Source organism: Ambystoma mexicanum, chromosome 7p (genome assembly GCF_040938575.1).
Source record: "Ambystoma mexicanum isolate Mex_15411 chromosome 7p, UKY_AmexF1_1, whole genome shotgun sequence".
NCBI lineage: Eukaryota > Metazoa > Chordata > Amphibia > Caudata > Ambystomatidae > Ambystoma > Ambystoma mexicanum.
Genome location: NC_090939.1, coordinates 60,086,835 through 60,105,695, shown reverse-complemented (window position 1 = coordinate 60,105,695; position 18,861 = coordinate 60,086,835). Strand labels below are relative to the sequence as shown.

Below are 18,861 nucleotides of genomic sequence, written 5' to 3'. Positions count from 1 at the left end.
GTGATGTAATGTGCTGGGCATTGCAAAATGAAAAGCACTGTGCAACTTTTAACCGACTTGTGTTTGCAGTGTGTTATGCCAAAGAGGGCTCTGTTTTGGTTTGAGTGTACATTCAAGTTATCTGAGATCAACTAGCCTTTTAATGTTCACCTTTTATCTCATGTGTGGCGCTGTCCTAAATTGCGGTTCATGCCGGTTAATTGTCTAGTGAGGCTGGAGCTCCCTGTCGCTCAGCTCATGAGATCTCCCCCTTGACTATTACTCTGAATTTCCATTCCTGTTGCCCGACCACCTTGCCCATGTGGAAGATCTAGCTGTCAGAGTGGCAGATGGGACAGACTATTGCACTTGTTTCCATGGCTGCAAACATCTCATGTTATGTGCTCCTGCTACATAACTCTTCATGCCATCCACTGTTGAGGCCAAACCTAGCAAGTTCAAGACCATGGCCTGGTTTTGGGACTCCACCCCTGTAGTGTCGTCTCCGTTACCTATGGTGACCATTTCCCATACTGTCCATCCTGCAGAAGTTCTAGAACTGTAATATTTACTCGTAATACTGTTGCATGGAATTTGGGTATCTTTCAGAAAGCAATGCTAATTCTAGAAATTGCTCTGTCCTTTCAAGCAGATGCCTTCCTGGACTCTGAAGTTCAGTAGCCCCTTTTAAAGGACACTGTGACTGAACTTCGGTGGCAGCCAAAGGCATAGCGGCTCACAGAAACGAATGCAACTCCACTTCCATTTTAATATGAACCCTGTTTTCACCTCATTCTGCCTTTAGCATTCTCCTGCCCAACCCTTTGCTCTCTCACTTAAGTCCTTAAAGTTCCTGCTTCTGACTCTCCAAATCTGCACAATCCTCTGCTAAACAAGAGCTTTCCCACAAACCCTGAGTCACTCTGAAATATTTGTATGAAAGTAAATGGACAAAACCTTTGTCAGAAACTGGATGGATCCCCAAACGGAAAATCCCATTCAAAAAGTATATAGATTGAACTTAAATGTGCATGCTTTGAAATGTCTCTGGACAGTAAGTTGAGCTATAGAATGCAACTGACAATTGTCTTATAATCTAAAATCACAGGCTTTACTGTCTAGAAGGAGCCAATGTGTTTTGGACATGATTTCCCCCCCCCCCCCCCTTCAGGAATATTCCGAAAGTACCAAATATTTCAATTGAAAAATAAACCAATTCCTAATGCTATTTAAACAAATGGTCCCCCCTGTTCAAACATTTTATTGTGAACCTACAAACCTTCCTGAATGGTGCCTTCATCCACATTTGAACTATTTGTCTGCAAACTATAAGCAAATAAATACCTAAAGCTTGGTTCTGATCTATATTAAACCATTAAATGTGTATTTGTGTGCAACCTTTTCATTTTGACACTGTCTATTGCGCTGGAAGATACGTGATGTGTGAAGAATCCTTCACTGAAACCCTCCCTAAAGTCTCCTCCCAGGTAGCCTGGGGAATGCAGACTCTTCCTGATTTGGAACCTTGGGGGTGGTGTACTGCCGGAGGATCCCTTGGATGGAGACGGGGCCCAGGGTAGTGAGGAGATTCCATGGGATGAGGCACAGTATTTATCCTCCACAGAAACATTCTTACCACTGTCAGAAGGTGTTAAGGCTTATTGTCATTTCAATGCATCCCAACCTCCTATTAAATCTGAGGTGGTAAACCCTAATGTTGTAACGCCAAAACATATTTTACTCAAAGAATCCTTTTGATCCCTAAAATCTCATGCCCTCCTCCATACCAAGGGTACACTACAAGGCATGGCGGAAATGTTGTCTTTAAATCAAGGGTTGGGCACTTGACATTAATGTCTTACACCTGAAACCATTTGATCCAACTATGAGGCATAAAAGGCTGCAGCAGGAGAGGGAAGAAGGAAAGAGCAGGACCTGGAAGGCGGGCAGTAGTAGAAGAGCATGAGCCTGATAATTCATGATTGTGCTCACCGAAAGGACACCGGACCGAGACAGCCGACTTCACCTGCAAGTTCTGAGAGGGTCCTGTGTTCTCAAACCCTGCACTGCCATGGCTGCACTGAGAAAGACGTGCAGTGAGTGGAGTTTTCGCAGGTGCGCCTAGTGGCTGTAACTGCAGAGCTGTGACCGTGCTGAGGCCTGTAGCGGAAAGCAAGCTGAGGAACCGATGAGTGAAGTACACTCCCAATTGGCGTGGCCCGACCTGAGCCACCTGTGCTGCAGAAGGGTGTGTGGGTCCCAAGTTTGCCCAAAGGCAAGTGTGAAGCTGCCCTCAACCACAGTCTTCCTGGAGGCAGTGAGTGAAGCTCGGTGTTCAGATTCACTCAGAAAACCTTGCCGGTCTCTTACCAGCTCTGAAGTGGCTCGCGAGTATAAACTGTTGGTCATTGTGAAAAGTATTGCTAACAATGGAAATGTATTGCGTGCACAAATGGTGAAAGCTGTAGTGTTTGTGAAAGAAAAGCTAATTTTCCGTTAACTATTACTGTTGCTGGAGGGCTCACATGTGCGTAATTAAAGAGGGGACACCTGCTAAAACATTCCGAAACCTTAATTCACAATTGTTACAAGTACATACACCATGTGGCAATTTGTGATTCCCAATAGGAATTTGAAAGCTTCTCCGTGATATTATGTGGGAATACAATCACTTGCAGTCTTTTAAGGTTAGAGATCTACCTTGGAGGCGTTGCGTGTGCCTAAAATCTTTTTCCTTTGAAGACTGAACTTTGTAGTATTAAGAACAATTATTCTTTAAACTCAGAAGTTGCTGTACTAACAAATAACACGCGTTAACCAAGCCAAGAGGTGAACCCTTTCTATAGTGAAGCAAGTCGGTTTAGATCCATCCACCAAGTTATTAAAGGTCCAGTGTCCTCTGATACAAGTGTGACAGTGTGTGGCAATACAGCTTCAGGGTAGCTACTGGAACCAAAAAGGTGTAAACCAAGCTGGGGAAGGGCGCTGGGTGCTTGTAAAGAAGATTGAGCAAATCATCTGTAATGCAAAGACTGCTGAAGTTGAGTTGTCCTGGTAGCTTGGAGCATTGGAAAGAAGAGTGCCTTGCCTACCTGTAGTGGTCGAAGTGTCTTTTCTTTAAAATGCCTAACATCCTGAAGTATAAAGTTGAAGCAGAAATACCTCAACGGTGGTTGCGTATACCCCTGTCGGGAGATGGTACGTTGAAAAAGTAGCATACTGTAGAACAAAGGAGTCTGTTACCACAGTAACAGTGGTAGATGGGTGGTTGACAAGAGAAAAGCAACAACCAAAGAAGCATCCTGACAATTATACCAAATACACCGCAGAGGTCATAAACACTTGTAAAGGTAAAGTTGTAGAAGGAGAAGTTGTGAATCTATTATTTGAACTGTGGCAAAACAATATTGGACAGAGAATATCCAGGATTACCATTGGTGCTGTTCTTGGCTGGAACATGGATCTTTTCAACTGAAAGCTGAACTGTTACCAGTGGGTTTTGTTTGAACATTTGTTTTTACTTGGAACTTACAAGAACTTGTTCAAGACTTTTCTTTTCCGTTGATCATTTGGGGAGTTTACTTTGGACAACCCAGAACAGGTGAAGGGCATCCAAAACACTGGTTATTTGTTGTTCACTCTTTTATGTTTATGATGTCTCTTTATATATATTTTTTATAGTTTTTACTGATCAACATGAAAATAACATCAACTTTCCCTGCACCTCCCTCTTCCCCCTCGGTGGCAGTTTAAAGTGTTGGAGAGTCTGATATACATTACATTAGTTATAGAATGTCAAGTATTCTGATATTGTGCGGGCACCACTGGAGCATGTAGTTGCTCTGTGATGGGATACTGCCCCAGTCTGTTCAGAAGGATTCTTGGTTCCCCTGAAGTTTGCACGTCCTCCACTCCATGGACACGAATTTCCGCACTTTTAAGAGCCAGTCGCATATAGCTGGTGGGCTCATTTGCTTCCAATGTTGGGCTATTGCAACCATGCCGCTATAATTAGTGTCATTACCCCTCTCTGCTGTATGTTCGTGTATGTCCTCTGTTTCGGATCCCAGATAACCTGCTAACTATACCTTCTCTTCCAACCCGTTTGCTCTTTATCAATTTCACCGCTTGCTTCTTCACCTCCACACCGAAACACCCGGACGACTCATCAATAGGACCATGACACTAAACTATAACCACCCACAACAGACCTAATCAAGGCAGATAGCAAGGGAACAGGAAACCCTGTACCATTAGCACAAACCCAGAGGGTGAGAAACGGGATAAGCACCCACACCAAACAATATCCACCAAGTTACAGCGGGAAGCACATTGCGCCATCACACAGTAACTACAACTAAACAGCCCAAGGAAGTCACCCCACGGAAACCAAAGAACCGACTTAAAGATAGTCATGGCAGGAGGAAACTAACGACTGAATACACAGGCTGAACTAGGCAGATACACTAGGATGCCCCATCAACAGCACTAAACCATTCAAAGCCTCAACCAACCAGGGTCACATTAGACAACAAGAGAATAGATACTACCAACCCAGTTCCACACCTGGAGAAAAGGTTCAGACACATCTATCGCTCCATGGTAGGCACTCCATACAATACTCATTACAATAAAGCTGGATCAGCGCAGCACCACCACAGTGAGGCGGCCCATAAGGAACCAGCAACAACCCCACCCACAGGGGTACAGCCTGAACGGAATGAGAAGTACCTGACAATAAACCTGGCATCAGGATACTGACCCCACTAACCCAACCCTTGACTTTCTGCATACTTAACCCGCACAAGTCCCACAACCATTTCTCTCCCAGCAATCCACAAGCACTTTACCACACCACAGCAAAAACACAAACCGCAACCACAGCACACAAGGTCTCGCCCGATCTGATACTTGCACCAAAGCCCAGCACTCGGTGTATACCGAGCTGAAGCTGCCAACAGCGCACCACTTCTCCCACTCTCCTACTCCCCTCCTCCCGACTAACCTTACCCGCCCTCCTTCCTGTTTACAGATCCGCCAGAGCGCCTGGGGACCAATTCCGTTGGTGATGGTGCGCTATATAAATACCTATAACATAACCTCTTCCCAGAAGTCTGTCGCCGGGCAACTTCACCAAATGTGGTCCCAGTCTCCTGTTGAGCATCCATGCCAGCAGGCGTCGCTTGTGGCGGGGAACATGGCGTGAATTTTCTCTGGTGTATAGTGCCATTGTAAGATGACTTAACCAAATTTCTCTCAGTTGTATGGAGTGTGTCAATTTGGGGATTTTATTCCACATCTCGCCATTGGTCTCTTATTATTGGCTTTCCCAATGTCTTCTCCCACCTCTTCATGTATTTCCATTGCATTTCCTCCCCTTATGCGTTTAGGAGATTATATAGGTTAGAGATCAGCTTACGGGAGCCCGTGTCTGTGTTCATGTAGACTTCAAACTGGGTCTGCTGTCTTGTGGCTGCATTTCTGTTGGGGGTGGTGGGCAGCAGTCAATGCCTCAGCTGTGTATGTTGGTATTCCTCTGTGGGTTTTATCCCTCTGTGTGCATTCCTGAAATGTCCTAATGACCTGGTCTTTATACATATCCCTTGTATCCAAATGAGGTATGCTTTGTGCTCCATTCCCGGTTGAAAGTCTGGATTGCCAAACACTGGGGGACAGGTGCCTCGTGAGAGTTCCCCTTTTAAGCGCTCTGTCCCATGCTTCGATTCCTGCTCCCATAACTTCGCTGATTTTCATGTTCAGATGGCTGTGTCCTTTATGTAGACATTGCAGGTTTGAAAGGGTGTGGAGGGGGGGGGCGTGAGGTGTCTGCGACTGCTTTATCCTGTTTCGCCCAGATATGTTTGGGCTGGGGGGATTGTTCCAACCATTCTTTTATGACTCGCAGTTGCGCTGCTTCATAATACCTCCGGAGGGGAGGGGAGGAAAGGAGGGGGGTGGTGGTGCGAGTCCTCCTTCATTCGTTTCTGCTGTTGGGGTCGCCATTGATCTTCTCGGTGTCTTGTACTGCCATATGAATGTGGAGACCATCTTATTGAGTGTCCTGAAGAATGATCTCTGGCTTTTTATCTGGAGTGTCGAAGTAGTAGAGCAGTTTCGGCAGAACCGTCATTTTTATAGCTGTCAGTCTGCCCCATCGCGATATGTTAAGGTGATTCCATTTTGTAAAATCTGCCTTTAATTTTGTTAGCAGGTATGGGAAATTGGTGCTATGTAGCTGCTTACTTGATGGTGACAGTTTTATCCCTAGGTATGTGATCTTGTCCTAGGCCTTGTTCAGTTGGGTTGTTCGGGCCAAGTTGCCCACCATTATTGGGTCGGCGGTTCGGTTCAGGATCTCTGATTTTCAGGCTGGAGATCAACCCGAAATGGTCCAGTTCCTTCAGAAGCGCCGGGAGGGAGTGCTCTGGTTCCGACAAGGCCAGGAGCATGTCCCCCGCAAAGACCATAGTTTTGTGTTCCTCTCCTCCCATTTTTATCCCTTGTATTTGGTGTGCCTCCTGATTTCTGATCAGTAGTGGCTCTAGTAAAATCGCATACAGCAGAAGTGAAAGTGTGCACCCCTGTTTTGTGCCTCTAGTTAGGGGTATTTGATTCGACAGGGTGCAATTCAGTGAAACGCTCATCGATGGTGTTTTGTAGTTGGCTTTGATCATCTGAAGATGGTGTTGTCCAAAGCCCACACGTTCCATTGTGTGAAATAGCTGTGTCCATTCTACTCTGTCAAGTATTTCTGCGTCTAGCGACACAAAGATCGCTGGAGTATTGGGGTGTTCCATTTTATCAATTAGATGGCTCACCCTTGTATTGTCTGCCGTTTTGTCTCCTGGGGATGAATCCTGATTGATCTGGTCCTACAATTGTCGGTAGCAGCCTGGAGAGTCTTTCCGCCAGAATTTTCATGTAAAGCTTTGCGTCCAAGTTTATTGGTGCAATAGGGCAGTATGAGCTTGGCAGGATTGGGTCCTTTCTGGTTTGGGGAATAAGGCCAGTTTCGCTTCATTCATTGAATTAGTTATGTTTCCTTGTGCTTTGAAGCTATTGAACAGGTCTGTCAGTCTTGGGGCCAATATCTGTTGCACTTTTTTGTAGAAGGTGTCGGAGTAGCCATCCGGGCCTGGTGCCTTATTTCTTTCAAGTGTCCTGATTGCCTGTATGACTTCCTCGTCTTGGATGTCTCCATCTAATAGCTGCTTGTCTGTTTCTGGGATCTGGCGTGGAGTGATTTTGTCTAGGTATTCCTTCTGGCTGTCTGTCCTTGGTTGTTCCGATTTATATAAGGCCCGATAGTAGGTTCTCATTATTTCCCCCATTTCTTCATTGGTCGTTTTCAGATGACCTTGCTTGTCCCTCTGTTGCATTATAGTTGTTGTGCGGCCCTTGTCATGGAGTTTCCTTGCCAGGAGTTTGTCCGCTTTGGCGCCAATATAGTATCTTTGTTTCATTCACATGAGTGCTAGCTCTGCTTTTTTGTTCTGCAACATTCCCGGTTGACCCTGTATGTGTTTCAGGGCTAATTTAGTCTTTCTGCTTTGGTGTTTCACCAGTTCTTTTTGCGTTTCCAGGAGTTTTCCCCTCTAATTATTCCTCCCCTTTGGGCCTCTAATGCCATCACCGCTCCCCTCAGCACTGCCTTGAATGCATACCATACTACCCCCTGTGACGTTGCACCTGTATGTATCGTTCTCTGCGAAGTATAGTGCAATCTTTCCCTTGATTGATACCACCAGCAGACTATCCTGGAGAATGTCAGATGGCAATATCCAAGTCCCTCCCCTCACCCCTGCAGTCCCATTGAATGACGCGATTATCGGGGCGTGGTCCGAGAGTGTAATCTGACTTATTTCTATATCCGTAGCTTTTCCTAATAGTCCGGTTAAGGCCCAGACAGTCTATTCTAGATTGTGAATTGTAAATGTGTGAAGCGGGTGAAGCCTTAAGTATCCCCTTTCTTGGCTCGCCAGATATCATGGAGCGCTAGTGTTTCGCCGGTTTTCTTCAATGCCTTCGATGGGACATGTGTGGGTGATCGTGTTGTTGAACTTCTGTCTAGTTTGGGGTCCCATGCTATATTGAGGGCCCCCCCCACATTCTAATGTCCCCTGTGGAAAATTCTTCTAGGGCCGCGAGGGTCCCCCCTCAGGAAGACATCTTGCCCTGTGTTGGGTGCATATATCGATGCTAGGGTGACATTTCTACCTTCTAATTTTTATATTTTGAACGGTAGCACCCCTCTTTGTCCGCCATTATGTTCCTTTGCTTCCGCGTTAGCCTGATAGGTTTGTGTGCCCCTCCCCCCCCTTATCCTGACCCTCGTCTTGTCACTTCTCTTTACATGTTTTTTTTTTAATAAAATATTTTATTTTATAGGTACAAACCAGATAAAACAACAAACCTACCTCATCTATGTACCCCTTCTCCAACTACCTACACTAATCATCCTATGTCATTGCAAGGTCCAAGTAACTCCTTACCAGTACCCTGTCCATTCCTTGATTGCTGCATTTAGCATATCTTGTCCTACAGTTGATTGCTGCATTTAGCCTCTTTTTGCTCAATATTTGATTGCTGCATTTAGCCTTTCTTTGCTCAATATTTGATTGCTGCATTTACTATATTTTGTCCTATAGTTGATTGCTGCATTTAGCATATCATGTCCTACAGCTGATTGCTGTAACTAGCATATCTTGTCCTACAGTTGATTGCTGCATTTAGCCTTTTTGCTCAATATTTGATTGCTGCATTTAGCATATTTTGTCCTATAGGCGATTGATGCACTACCCGTGCCCTATGATTGTTGCATTTAGCCCACGTTGCCCAATACCCGGCCTACTCTGCCCTTTATCTAGCCCTACGCTGCCTAATATTTGATTGATACTTGCTCTAGCAGACTCTAGTTCGACTAGTCATAACATTATGTACTCTTACCTGCCTTTCACAGTCTATCGAGCATCACTCACTAACTTAATAGCTCTATTTATTACTACTGTATATATCACCATGCCTTCCACACTGCCCCTAGAGGGTGCAAGAGCCTCTCATTTGCAACTTATCTTTATATCCCCTTGTAGCATAGCACAGAGAAACCATAGACTCCGGGCACAACTACCCATAATATTCAAACCTGTTAAAAAAATACATTAACTTGGATCACCTTCGATCAAAATGCTTGTTGGAAACTACCACTCTTCCCAGCTGCAAACCTGCCACCGCTAACCGGAATCCTACACCACAGCTAGAACCCGACCTGAAAGGTGCATTAATCAATGCTAGATCTTTAGTCGCTCATGCTACAGACATAGCACACTATCCTGGAAAATGACCTTGACTTCATCGCCATTACTGAATCCTGGCTCCATGAGGCAGCAGGTCCAGCACTAACGCTAGCAGTCCCAGACAACTACACCATCCTTAGAGCTGACAGACTAGATGCACGAGGTGGTGGAATAGCGATCATCTCCAAAACTAATCTCTCCATAAGAATCACGTCTACACCTAACCTTAAATCCTGCGAGTCTCTTTCCATTAAACTACCCACCACCAACTCTCAAACATTAAATATCCATCTCCTCTACAGACCCCGTGGCCCAATCAGCACATTCATTGAAGATATTACCACTGTTACCTCTGAGAAGCTAAAAAAACTCCTCATAAAACTTACTTCTAGGAGATTTTAACCTAGGTTACAATGATATCAATGATCACCAGGCCACCGCTGTAGCCAATATCCTGGCAGAACTAGGCTTCACGCAGAAAGTGAATATGCCTACCCATACTAAAGGGAGAACTCTTGACTGGATTGCCAGCCACAACTGCAACCTCTCCATTACATCCATTGCCCCCCAAATATGGACGGACCACCATCTCCTTCACTCTCAATACTAAAAGACCCACCGCTCTAACACTCCCCCTCGCCGCACCTACATTAACTAGAAACAAGAAAAATATCACAGCAGACAATATCTTGCCCTATATCCTACTGAATCTTAACTCCTTACCAGACCATACTGACCCAGGCCTTCTAGTGCAGGAATTCAATAAAGCTATGACCACGGCCCTCGACGGCATTGCTCCACTTAAACCTAGGAACAGTAAACCAAAAAAGCATCTTAACTCTTGGTTTACACCTCACCTAAAAAACCTAAGACTACAGAAAAGAAAATGCGAAACAGTATGGAACCTACATCCTACCGCAGAAAATAAAACTAATCTAATAAATATCTCAACGCAATACAAAAAGGATATCATCCTGGCCAAACAAGAAACGTATAACAATCGGATTACCCAAGCCAACTCCAGTATGAAGGAGCTCTTCTCTATTCTAAAGGAATTGGAAACCCCTATTGCAGTACAGGACGACTCCATTAAAGATAAAACTTGATGCACAAACATACAGTTGGCACTAACCAACAAAGTAGCCAACCTCCAAACAAAAATTGCTCTAAAAAAAGCCTCATCATCCCCAACCCCCCCCCCCCGAACAAAACACCAATACTTAAACCCAAAGAACTCACCCAATTCAACTTCTCGAAGGTCTCAGTGATCGAAGTAGAGAAAACCATTCTTGGACTTAAACCATCCAATTGCAAAGGTGACCAATGCCCAGCACAACTGATCAAGGACGCTGCTAGAGATCTAGCTTCTTTCATCAAAGAACTTATTAATGCCTCCTTTTACTACTGGCACCATCCCGCGCAACATAAAGGAGTCCTGGGTACTCCCCCTTCTGAAAAAACAAACATTGGACCCCAACATTCCCACAAACTATAGGCCCATCACCACAGTGCCATTCTTACTAAAAATACTAGATAAAGTAGCATACACCCAAATTCAGAACTTCCTCGAGGTGAACCATCTCCTTGGCGCCCGCCAATCTGGTTTCCGCCCTCAACATGGCACAGAGACTACCCTCATCGATTTAAAGGCCCAAATAGACACACTCAGAGACGAGGGTAAATTAGCACTCCTCCTCCTACTAGACCTCTCAGCCGCCTTTGACTTGATGGACCACAGAGTCCTGTGTAATCATCTGGACTCTGCGGCCCACTTATCAGGGGAGGCTATAGTCTGGATACAGTCATTCCTCAGTGACCGGACCATGAGGGTATTCTCCCCCTTGGCGGCAGCAGACCCAATACCCATTACGTGTGGAGTGCCCCAGGGATGTTGTGTCTCGCCAACACTCTACAACATTTTCACCAAGCCACTCTTTGACGATCTTGATAATCTGGGTGTCCCCTATACCAATTACGCGGACGATACCCAGATTCTTCTACCACTTACTGGGGATTATGGGGAAGATCTGGCCTTGGTGAGCAGAGTATATAGTATCGTTCAGGCATGGATGGCCAACCATGGCCTATGCCTGAACGATGACAAAACAGAGCTTATCATCGGCACCGCTGCTCGCATTTCTAAACTCGACCCAAATTACTCAGCATTCATCATCGATGGGAACACTTATCAAGGTCGCCAGAGAAGTAAAAACACTAGGTTTCTACCTTGACTCGACCCTATCCCTCACCAAACAGGTAAACTCACTGGCCTCAACCACGGCCTATACATGTAAATTAATACAAGCTGGGAAACAATTCCTATCAGATGACAGTTGCCTAATCCTCTCCAGAGTGCTTATCCTATCAAAATTAGATTATTGCAACTCCCCTACATAGGGGCAACTAAACAAACTATCAACAGAATACAAGTGCTCCAAAATAATGCACTCAGAGCGGCCCTAAGTATTCCTAGAAGAGTACATATGTCTGAAATGAGACGGAAACACAAATGGCTCTCTACCCAGGAAAAAATTAACCTCAAATCTGCCTCCCTCATCCACAAATGCTTAAATAACAAAGCCCCTCGTTACCTAGAACGTTTTTTACCAGAAAAATCTCCACTAGGCCAACAAGAACAGTCGGTCCCAACTGCCTTCTAGTGCCTAGTTTTAAACTGACCACTATTGGAGGGTCCAGCTTCCTAGTCAGGGCAGCTCGGTTGTGGAATTCCCTACCTCACGCTCTCGGATCTGACCAAACGTTCAACAAATTCAGAAAGAACACAATAAAATAGCTCATTGAGAATGCTATGTAACCTGCACTCTCCCCATGCACCCACCACATGTACTGTACCTGATAAAGATTTGCTATCTTGTAAACGTCAGCTATATGATGACCTGCTGTCTGCGTACCGTTTTGTATATGTACTTTACTGCCTTACCTTCACCCTGTGGAGCTAAGAAAATGTGTTTTATCCATGCTCTGTATATTGTAACTTCTGTAACCAAGTTGTAAGCCCTCTTGTCAAATGCGCCCTGCTACCTCAGGGTCCGGTGCGCACAATAAATAAATAAACAAACATTAACTCTTAGTCAATACTTCAAACATACAGGTATACATTTCTCCTTGGCTTTGGCTCTTCTCTGCATAGTCTGTGAATGTTATTGCATCACGCAGGTCTCTAGGCTCATCACGGTCATCTGAATTGGCCGTTTTCATCAGTCTAGGATGCTTTCAGTTCTTTGCCACGTGCCCTCAGTTATCCTCCCATCTTTGCCATATCTTGGTCGCCTTCCCTGGGCACCCCCTTGTGGTGTACACTCTCCTTTCCATTGGTACGCACATGTCTACACCCCTTACCAATTTCTCGTATTGTGGGGGTGAGGCCGAGCCCCACAATTGAGCTATGCTCCTTTTTGCAAGGCCTGTGGATGTTGCAAACATGAGTTTTTCGAATCTGGATAGCTCAATTTCTTCATCTATCCCTAGTATTAGCAATTTGAGGTCCATTGGTATCTCTCGGCCAATCTCTGTTGCCAGTCTTTCACAGAATTTTTGCCAGAATGTTTGGATTTGTGGGCATTCCCAGAGTATATGGAAAAAGGTCCCTCTCGTTTGGCAACATCGTAACAGTTGGGGTCTGTTTCTCTTCCACATTGGTGCAGGGCCTCCCTTGGGTAGTATACCCTGTGCAGGATTTTCAGTTGAATCAATCTAATTCTAGCTGAGATCGCGGTTTCCCTGGGATACATGAGAGCTGTAGTCCATTCCTCTGGCTGGATTAGGCCCACATCATTTTCCCATTTTTCATTCAGTCCTGAGAGTTCTGTTGTAGCAAATGAGCTAATTGCGTTGTACATTGTAGAGGTTATTTTGTGAGCAATTCTCCATACAGTGTTTCGCTCAACTGGGGTACATTCTGGGATGTTGAGGAGGTCCAGCTCGCTTGTGGCGAGTGCATGTCTCATTTGCCTGTAGTGAAAGTGCTCTGCGGCGGGGAGACCGTATTCGTCCCCTAGGGCTTGGAAAGTCTTTATTTCTCCATTCTCAATCATGTCTTCTAGTCTTCCTATCCCAGCTTTTTCCCAGGCCGCCCATTTGGGGAGTTCTCTAAGTTCTGGCAGATGCTTATCACGCCACAGGGGTTGTTTCAGTGTGACCTTCCCTTCCCAACCTAGGTGTCTATGTACGGCTATCCAGATCCGAGTTCTCTGTGCAGCTATTGTAGGAGGGAATGGGTGAGTTTGTTTTCGATAAAGCCCTTCTATCGGGGTGGTCCCCTGGTCTACTTGTGTGTCTGCTCTGTTGTGTGGTAGCGTTGGGTTATGTAGGATGTCATTTACCACTGACATCTGGGCTGCCCAGTAGTATGTCTGTAGGTGTGGGAGGCTGATCCCTCCCTCCCATACGGAGCGCTGTAGAGTTTTGAGTGCAATTCGAGGGTGCCCTCCACTCCACAAGAGTTTCCTAAGTGTCTCATCTAGTTTACGAAATTCTAGTTTTGGTATATATAGTGGTGCATTCTGCAGGATGTATAGGATCCTGGGTAGGGCCAGCATTTTGAATAGGGCAGCTCTTCCCAGGAGGGTGAGAGGGAGGGATGTCCAGTGTTTCACATCATTAACAAATCTCTCGTATTGGATGCAGGTTTTTCTCTACATATTGCATTCGATCTGTCGTGATCTGTATCCCAAGGTATCTAAACTGCTCCTGCACAATTTTATATGGACAGTTGTGTAGGGCCGCTGCTTCTAGTCCTTTGATCGGGAACAGTAAGGCTTTAGTGTAATGGACTCTCAATCCACCAAAGGACCCGTGAGTATTTAATATATTCGTGACAATGGGACATGAGACTACTGGATCGCTTAGATAGATCAGGACGTCGTCCGCATATAGGGAGACTTTGTCCTCTCAGTCCTTTGCCCAATGGAATCCCCTCCAAGCCCGTGACTCTCTCAGCATTCTCGCTAGTGGTTCGATTGCCAGTGCGAATAGCATCGCAGAAAGGGGGGCATCCCTGTCTGGTTCCCTTCCCAAGCTTTATACTGCGCGAGGACCAGCCATTTACTCTAATTTCTGCCGTCGGCTCATTGTACAGGAGTTTGACCCAGTCCATGAAGTGGTTCCCAAACCCCATTGCCCATTATGTGCCATAGAGCCTCCCAGTGGACCGAATCAAAAGCTTTCTCAAAGTCAATAGTGAGGCTGCTAATGAGTCTTGTAGGGATGATGCTTTTTCAATGGCAGCTTAGAGTCTATGGATGTGGATCTTTGTGGCATGAAGCCGCATTGGTCCGGGTGGACCAGGAAAGGTATCGCTGTTTGAAGTCTCTTGGCCAGTATTTTTGCCAGTATCTTGGCTTCTCTGTTTATGAGCGAGATTGGTTGGTAGGAGCCACATGCGTCCTGTGGTTTGCTGTCCTTGTGTATCACCACTATAGCAGCTTCCCTTAAGTCTGGCGGAAGGATTCCTTTTTCCTTTGCGCATAAGAACATTTTTAGCATGTGGGATGCCACATCTCCAGTGCCGATTTTCTTCCAAACCTCCACTGGAAAACCATTGGGGCCTGGGGTTTTCCCATTTTGGAGCTGCGAGATGGCTGTAATCGGTTCATCTTCAGTTAGTTCGGTTTCGAGTTGCATCCTCTGTGTTTCGTTTAACGTTGGGATGGTTAATGATTCCAGTATGCTGGGATCCGTTGGTGTCATGGGCGGGGCATAAAGTGTTTCGTAGTAAGTTGCGAATGCCTCCGCAATGTCTGGATCCGTTGAGGCCCATTCAGTTTTTGTGTTACTTATGCGGCGTACTTGGTGTTGTCCCCCCCCCCCCCCCCCCCCTCCCTCCCTCCTCCTGTCTTGTAGAGTCTGGCGCGCATGGTTCTGTGCGCTTGTTTCGCACATGTCGGGGCCACATTGTGCAGTTTCTTTTGTGCTACTTGGAGGGATGTGTTGTCTATCTCTGCACCCGTTCTTGCGTATTTCGTCTCGGTGCGTTTCACCTCTGCTTCTGCCTCGTCAACATCTTTATTGTGTTCAGTTGTCCAGCTCAGTATTTCGCCTCTTAGTCGCCTTGTATGCTTCCCATACTATCCCCTTGTCAGCCACTGAGTCTTGGTTCAGCTCGAAAAAGTTTGCAGTCGCTTCCCGGACCTTCTCCGTTAGTTCCGGGAATCCTAGATGGTTTGCGTTTAATCGCCATCTCGGCGGAGGCCGGGGGGTCTTTCTGTTTCCAGCAGCATCGTGAGTGGGGAGTGATCTGATATTCCACGGGGGTGTAGAATTGCATCTGCTACCTTGTATATAATATCGCTGGGGAGGAAGAAGTAGTCTAATCTAGACATCGACGCGTGTGCGCCCAGTTGAAACGAGAATTGTCTCTCCGTTGGATGCAGGTCCCTCCACGCATGCTTTAGGCCCAGTGCTGATGTAAAAGTGGCAGGTTTGGTTGGTATCGACGGGTTTCTCCCTCTTATGTGTGCGGTCATCTGTGATCTTCATCACTTCATTGAAGTCTCCGGCCACCACTAATGTATCTGCCGGGTTATTGGCTATTAACGGAGTAATTTCTTCCAGCAAGGCTGTCATGAGTGCCGGGGGCGTGTAAACCGCTATTATGGCTAGGGTTTGATTCCATAATGTGCCCTGCATGAATACCACTCGGGTCTTGGGTTTTGTTGGCTATATCGATTGGGATTCTTTTGTTTATCAAGATCAGTACACCTCTCGAGCCCATAGAGAAGCCTGCATGGATTGCCATCCTGTACTTTGTTCTCTTGAAAAAGTGGCATTCGGTGCCTGCCAAGTGTGTTTCGGTGAGCAGCACTATGTCCGGTTCATGACGGTTTATGTATTGTTACCAGCCTTCGCTTTATACTGTTCCCCAGGCCATTTTACGTTCCATGTCATGAAGGCGAGTTTCTCCAGTTGTGGCCATTGATCTTTGGATTTAGTTTCATGTAAGGACCGTTATCTCCTGCGATCTTCATGTGCCCTCCGCTGACTGTAGTCTTGCTGTGCCAAATGTCAATTAAATACCTGTATAACGCCCAACTCCCCCTCCCCATACTCCATTCCAAACTGAAGCATCTGTCGCCCATTCCTCTTACATTGCAGATTTGATGTGCATCATCTTTTCTTTTTCCAGTGTGTCAGTCCTCTCTTCCAGCTTTGCAATATCAATCTTCACTTCTTGGAGGGACTGATTCATATCTTCTTTCAGGGTATGAAATTTTTCTTTGATGAAAAGCAGGAATTGACTCTGTAGCAGTTATGTAAGTCTGCTTTTGTCACTGCATTATCCCCCCTGTACCACACAAGTCTGTAGCATAGCTGAGCAGCCAGGCTTACCTTAGGATGGAGTTGTGAGCTGTAGAGCAGTACAAAGAAATCAGTACATACATAGACACAAGAAAACACTCAGTTAAATTAAAATATATATATTTTATATACACCAGTCAGATGAGCAAATCTAAAATGCAGAAACTAACCAAACATTCAATTGGAAATGGAATCCACTTATAAAAGGAAAAATAATAATGTAGGTGAGTAACCTTTTCTATGCTTTACATATCCAGCACAAAGAGTGACGTCAGTAACAGCACTTATATGTATCGCTTTTGCAAAAGTGAGTTGGGGGTTGGACGGAACACAGAAACATGTACTCTCCTGGAAGGATATAGGCAGCCTGTTTCCTAACAATAGGAAGTGTTCACAATTAGTCTATGGAGGAACCAGCATTGTCAACGCCAGTAGGATCTAGAAGTTGGAACTTTGGGAACGCAGTACAGCCAAAGTCAGATGGACAGTTCCAGTTCTGATCAATACCTTCAGAGGAAAAGCTAATCAGTTAGTGGTTCATGAAGAAGGAACCTTCCTGATAACGCACAGGTTGTTAGACGTGCACAGAGGAGTTGAGGTCCACTCTCACTTTAAGAAAACTGCTCTTCCCAAGCCATAAAGCGCCAAAAATACACAAGGTTATTGCAACCCAAGCCCCACAGCACCTTGAATATAAATAAGAAATTGGAGCTGGTTTCTTTCTAGGTGTAACGTTGCAGACCCTGATCTTGGCGGGCTTCTGTGGCAGCACTCGGACAACGGGTCGGCGGCAATCAATTCGGCTCACTTCAGCGGCTTTGTGGTTTTGGTGCCTTTTTCTCAACGCTAAGAAGAAACTAATATCACTGGCTGGATTCTCTTTGATTACTTGGACCTGAATTCTGGTGAGCGGTCTTTTGGTGAAGAATTCCTGCCTCTGGTTGTCCACAGCTGGGTTCGAACTTTGGAAAAATATGCACCTGATAATGGTCCAGGTAACCAGGGTATTGGTGTTAGTCAGCCAGGAAAGTGGCAAAACGTGGGGGGCAGGTGAAAGGGAGGGAAATGTCCAAAATGAAGGTCTTGAGGCTAGTTTGTCCCACCAGCCTAAGGAAGACGTCCTTGGCGGGTCGTCCCTGTTGAGATGAAAATGAGGTCAGCACAGCGGCAGGACTTTAGCAAAATCTGTGCCTTTTGAAGGTGCTGCTGGCGTCTATGCTCTGAATTCCTTGTTTCAGTGGTCGACTCTGCCTGTAGAGTCAAAATCCTTGCCTTATATACTGGAACCCATTCACTCACTCCTATGGAGCTGTCAATTACCTGGGGGTTGACTGTCCTCCTGGACAGCCAGCCGCCCAGTTGGAACTGGTTTCAGCCAGGCATTCCTCAGACAAAGGACCGTGAAGTTTTGGGCTCCTACCTCACTTCCTGCTTTCCCAGACACACTGGATCCTGGGCAGGTGTGATGCTGGAAATTCATCGGAGGGACAGGGCCTCCGTATCCTTGTCCTTTACTGCCTTTTTCGTGTGTTCTGTCGTGTTTTCCGCGCAGGAGTTCATGTGGGACTCCTGGCGGTGCAGCGGTCCTTTGGTTTGGTGTATTGGCCCATGGGATACCCTTATGGCACCCATGGGTGGGGGTACAACCTGTGCCCCTAGTGTATGTTTTTGGGCACCTGTGTGTGTGGCCCACAGAGCAGGGTATGAGCGGGTGGCAGCTCCATGCTGAATTTGACAGGTGCTCTGAGTATCCTCCATTTTGGGATACCTGCCATTGGAATCACAAAACAAAACAAGATGGCCCCTGTGGCCTCTTGCTTTCTATTGCCTGTTACCTTGTTTTCCCAAATTCCTGGGAAGCCCTGACTCTATCCCTTCCCCTTGGCCAGCTGTTGAGTGGAAGTTCCATATATGGTGGTGTTGTGTGCTGACCATACTGGCTGGAGCCTTCCCAATCACTGTATGTTGTGGGTGGGACCTGGGTGAATGGAGTGTGGCGAATACGTTCTGTGTTGTGGGTGTCTAATATCTGGTGTGTGACACAATGACTGAGACAGCCCTGCCCGAAACTGGTATGAATGCAGTGTGGAGTGTTGAATGGCTGGGTACTTGTCCCAATACACATGACTTGTTGTGAGTGTCTGGAGAGAAGTGAATGGTCTGAATGCACTATGCACCTGATTGCCTGCCTGCATGAATGCCCTTCTGCCGATTGGTTGCCCGAGTGTGTCCCAGCAGAATGAATGGGAGACCAACTAGTATATCTGGGGGC

The 18,861-nt window shown here is 46.0% G+C and overlaps 1 protein-coding gene across 3 annotated transcripts in view; it reads left to right on the top strand.

Moving 5' to 3' along the window:
• Window positions 1-18,861, top strand: part of TTF2 (transcription termination factor 2) — a 1,006,608-nt gene that overhangs the window by 19,094 nt on the left and 968,653 nt on the right. The gene's annotated exons all lie outside the window — the stretch shown is intronic.